Source organism: Triticum dicoccoides, chromosome 6A, assembly GCF_002162155.2.
Source record: "Triticum dicoccoides isolate Atlit2015 ecotype Zavitan chromosome 6A, WEW_v2.0, whole genome shotgun sequence".
In the NCBI taxonomy this organism is placed as follows: domain Eukaryota; kingdom Viridiplantae; phylum Streptophyta; class Magnoliopsida; order Poales; family Poaceae; genus Triticum; species Triticum dicoccoides.
The window spans coordinates 132329011-132334223 of NC_041390.1; positions in this window are offsets into that span (position 1 = coordinate 132329011).

The following is a 5213-nucleotide window of genomic DNA, read 5'->3' on the forward strand; positions in this document are numbered from 1 at the left end:
TTCAAACTTAGGCGAGTGCCGGACTGCAGCTAAGTCTCCTAAGTGAGAGAACTTAGGCGAGTACTGGACTGCAGCTAAGCCCCCGAGTGGGAGGATTGCTCTCCACTCGGTAGGATTTTTTCAAACTTAGGCGAGTGCCGGACTGCAGCTAAGTCTCTAAGTGAGAGAACTTAGGCGAGTACTGGACTGCAGCTAAGCCCCCGAGTGGGAGGATTGCTCTTCACTCGGTAGGATTTTTTTTCAAACTTAGGCGAAACAGATTCGCAGCTAAGCCCCCGAGTGGGAGGCTGGCTCGCCACTCGGTAGGAAACTGTTTTTACAAACTTAGGTGAAGCGGATTCGCAGCTAAGCCACCCACTGGGGGATTTCTTACGTAAACAAAAAACAATAATAATCACTGGGAAAATTATAACGCTCTTGTCTTTGATAAATGAACTACAAGAGTTTTTCTTATTACATCTCATCTGAGTGAGAATTTAAGTATAAAAGGGGCGGAGTAGCTCCGCATTCCAGGCTCGTGGCTCATCAATCTGGCGATCGACATTGTAGAGGTGGTATGCTCCATTGTGGAGGACTCTGGTGACTATGAAGGGGCCTTCCCAAGTAGGAGCGAGCTTGTGTGGTTTCTGCTGATCCACTCGGAGGACTAAGTCTCCTTCTTGGAAGGCTCAGCTCTTCACGTTTCTGGCATGGAATCGACGCAAGTCTTGCTGATAGATGGTCGATCGAATCAAGGCCATTTCCCTTTCTTCTTCTAGGAGGTCGACTACGTCCTGCTGGGCTTGTTCTGCTTCATCTTCTGAGTAGAGCTCGACTCTGGGAGCGTTGTGAAGCAGGTCACTCGGTAAGACTGCCTCGGCTCCATAGACCAGAAAGAATGGGGTTCTTCTGGTCGATCGATTCAGGGTTGTCCTCAATCCCCAAAGGACTGATGGAAGCTCGTCGACCCATGCACCTGCTGCATGCTTGAGATTGCGCATCAATCGGGGTTTCAGTCCTTTGAGAATTAGGCCGTTTGCCCTTTCTGCTTGCCCATTCGACTGAGGGTGAGCGACCGAAGCATAGTCGACCCGAGTGCCCTGAGAGGCGCAAAAGGCCCTGAATTTGTCGGAATCAAAGTTTGACCCGTTGTCGGTGATGATGCTGTGTGGAACTCCATATCTGAATATCAACTCTCTGATGAAACTGATAGCGGTGCAAGCATCAAGATTCTTGATAGGCTTGGCTTCAATCCATTTGGTGAACTTGTCGACTGCTACCAGCACACGAGTGAAGCCGCTCCTGCCTGTTCTCAGTGGTCCAACCATGTCCAGCCCCCAAACTGCGAAAGGCCAGACGAGTGGAATGGTTTTCAGGGCTGACGTGGGCTTGTGCGGCATATTGGAGTAATACTGACATCCTTCACATTTGTCGACTATCTCTTTTGCCATCTCATTGGCTCTTGGCCAGTAGAACCCCGCTCGGTATGCTTTAGCCACAATGGTCCAAGAGGACGCATGATGACCACAGGTCCCCGAGTGGATATCGTTAAGGATCATCTGACCTTCTTCTGGTGTAATACACTTCTGGCCGACCCCAGTCGCGCTTTCTCTATATAACTGTCCCTTTATGACTGTAAAGGACTTGGATCGACGGACGATCTGTCGAGCCTCTTCTTCGTCTTCTGGGAGTTCTTTCCTTAGGATGTACGCGATGTACGGTTCTGTCCAGACGGGAGTGATAACCAAGACTTCCATGATCAGGTCGACCACAGCTGGGACTTCAACTTCAGTCGGATCCGTGGCACTTTTTGGTTGCGGGGCCTCTTCAGTGAAGGGATCCTCCTGGACTGATGGTGTGTGGATGTGTTCCAAAAACACATTGCTGGGAATGGCTTCTCTTTTGGAACCTATTTTTGCCAGATCATCAGCTGCTTGATTTTTCAGTCGGGGTATGTGATGAAGCTCTAACCCCTCGAATTTCTTCTCCAACTTTCTCACTGCATTGCAATAACTAGCCATGACTGGACTTCTGACGTCCCATTCCTTCATCACTTGATTAACCACCAAATCTGAGTCGCCATAGACCATGAGGCGATGGACGCCGAGTGAAATGGCCATGCGCAACCCATATAAAAGTGCTTCGTATTCTGCCTCATTGTTAGAGGAATCAAAGTGGATTTGAAGAACATATCTGAGTTTATCTCCTCTGGGGGAGACCAACACCACTCCGGCGCCGGAACCATTTAGCATCTTGGAACCGTCAAAGAACATGGTCCAATGCTCCGAGTGAACCTGAGTCGGTAGTTGTTGTTCAATCCATTCGGTGACGAAATCCGCGATTGCCTGGGACTTGATAGCTTTCTTTGCCTCAAACTTGATATCTAGAGGAAGGAGTTCAATCGCCCATTTTGCCACTCGACCAGTTGCGTCCCTGTTATGCAAGATCTGCGACAACGGAGCATCGGTGACGACTGTAATGGAATGATCAGAGAAGTAGTGGGCAACTTTCTTTGTGGTCATATAAATCCCATATACGAGCTTCTGATAATGAGGATATCTTTGCTTCGATGGGGTCAAGACTTCAGAAATATAATACACTGGGCGCTGAACTTTGAAGGTTTTCCCTTCTTCTTCCCGCTCGACCGTAAGTACCGTACTGACGACTTGTCCTATGGCTGCAATGTAAAGCAGCAAAGGCTCCTTGCTGATTGGGGTAGCAAGCACCAGCTGGGTGGAGAGCAGAGCTTTGAGCTCTGCAAACGCTGTGTCAGCTTCAGGAGTCCACTCGAACTTGTCAGACTTCTTCATCAATCGGTAAAGAGGCAATGCCTTTTCACCGAGACGAGATATGAATCGACTTAGGGTGGCCAAGCAACCGGTAAGCTTCTGAACATCTTGCACTCGCACAAGACTTTTCATTCGGAGTATAGTACCGACTTTTTCTGGATTGGCGTCGATTCCCCATTCGGAAACGAGAAAACTGAGTAACTTTCCGCCAGGAACCCCGAATGTGCATTTTGATGGATTAAGCTTGATATCAAACCTTCTGAGGTTGGCAAAGGTTTCAGCAAGGTCAGTCAGTAGGTCGGAACCCTTCCGTGCCTTGACCACAATATCATCCATGTACGCCTCCACATTCCGACTGATTTGGGTGAGCAAACACTTCTGAATCATCCTCATGAATGTGGCTCCGGCATTCTTGAGGCCGAATGGCATGGTAACATAACAGAAGCACCCGAATGGAGTGATGAAAGCTGTTTTGATCTCATCAGGCCCATACAGATGGATCTGATGGTACCCGGAATAGGCGTCTACAAAAGACAGTCGCTCACATCCCGTAGTCGAGTCGACTATCTGGTCGATGTGGGGGAGAGGAAAATGATCTTTCGGGCAGGCCCGATTGATATGTTTAAAGTCAATGCACATGCAAAGTGACTTGTCCTTCTTGGGGACCATGACAACATTGGCGAGCCACTCGGAGTGGTAGATTTCTCGGATGAACTCCGCCGCTAAGAGCCGAGCCACCTCTTCGCCAATGGCCTTCCTCTTCTGGACGGCGGACCATCGGAGATGTTCCTTGACAGGTTTTACTTTTGAGTCGACTCTTAGGCGGTGCTCAGCTAGCACCCTGGGAACACCCGGCATGTCAGAGGGCTTCCATGCGAAAATGTCCCAGTTCTCATGGAGGAACTGGATGAGCACTTCTTCCTATTTGGAGTCGAGTGTTGTCGAGATATGAGTCGGAGCAGCGCTGGGGTCAGTCGGGTGGATGTGAGCTGTCTTCGTCTCGCCAGTCGACTGAAAAGCTGACTCTGTAGCGGGCTTCTTGGCTCGCAACAAATCACTCGGGTCTGCAGTCTTCTGGTATTCCTGCAACTCCACCACTGCCATCTGAGCATCGGTGATCTTTGAACCTTTCTGAAAACATTCTTCCGCTTTCTTCCGATTACCCATAATAGTGATCACACCTTTGGGGCCAGGCATCTTCAATTTGAGATACACATAACATGGTCGGGCCATGAAACGTGCATAAGCCGGCCTGCCCAAAATAGCGTGGTAGGCACTCTGGAAGTCAACAACTTCAAATGTCAACTTCTCTTTGCGGTAATTCTTGGAATCACCGAAAACCACATCAAGAGCAATCTGGCCGAGTGATTCAGCCTTCTTCCTAGGAATAACTCCATGGAAACTCATGTTGCTAGCACTGAGTCTGGGCATCGGAATGCCCATCCCTTTCAACGTCTCTGCATACAATATGTTCAAACCACTGCCACCATCCATCAAGACTTTGGTCAGTCGAGTGCCTTCAACCACTGGGTCGACCACCAGAGCTTGCCTCCCAGGGGTGGCAATATGCGTTGGGTGATCGGACTGGTCAAACGTGATGGCAGGCTGGGACCATTTCAAGTAACTTGGTGTCGCCGAAGCAACCATATTCACCTCTCGGTTGATGAATTTCAGTCGACTTTTGCTCTCAACATCAGCAAAAATCATCAAGGTGGAATTGACTTAAGGGTATCCGTCGTCACTGTCCTCTTTGTCCTTGACCTTGTCCGACTCCTTTTCCTTACCTTTGGGCTGCTTGCCCTGGAATTGCTGGATCAAGAGTCGACACTGTCGAGTGGTATGTTTCGGGTAAATGAAATTACCCTCTTCATCTTTCTTTGTGTGGACGAGACATGGCAAGTCCAACACATCATTTCCGTCTTGGTCTTTAACCTTTTTGGGGTTCCAAGGCCCTTTAGGTTTCCCTTTAAACTTTCCTTGGGTTAAAGCCAAGGCTTCCCCGGGAGCCGCTGGCTCGGCTTTCCGCTTCTGTTTCCGATTGGAATTGCCTCTGGTTTCTTGGGCGACTGACTTGAGCTTGCCACTCCTGAGTCGATCCTCATCTTCGCCATTAGCGTACTTGGTGGCAATCTCCATCATCCGATTCAGGGACATATCCCCAGTTCGACCGAATTTCAAATTCAGTTCTCTGTACTTGACGCCTTCCTTGAAGGCGCAAACTGCTTAGTGGTCAGGCACATTCTCCACCGAGTGGTGTAATGTGATCCACCTCTGGATATAATCCCTCAAAGTTTCATTCGGCTTCTGCACGCAAGACCGGAGTTCCGTCAGTCCTGCCGGTTGCTTGCATGTGCCTTCAAATGTGGTGACGAGCACTCAAGAGAGATCTTCCCAAGTGTAAATGCTGCTAGGTGCTAACTAGTTCAGCCACACTCTAGCCGAGCC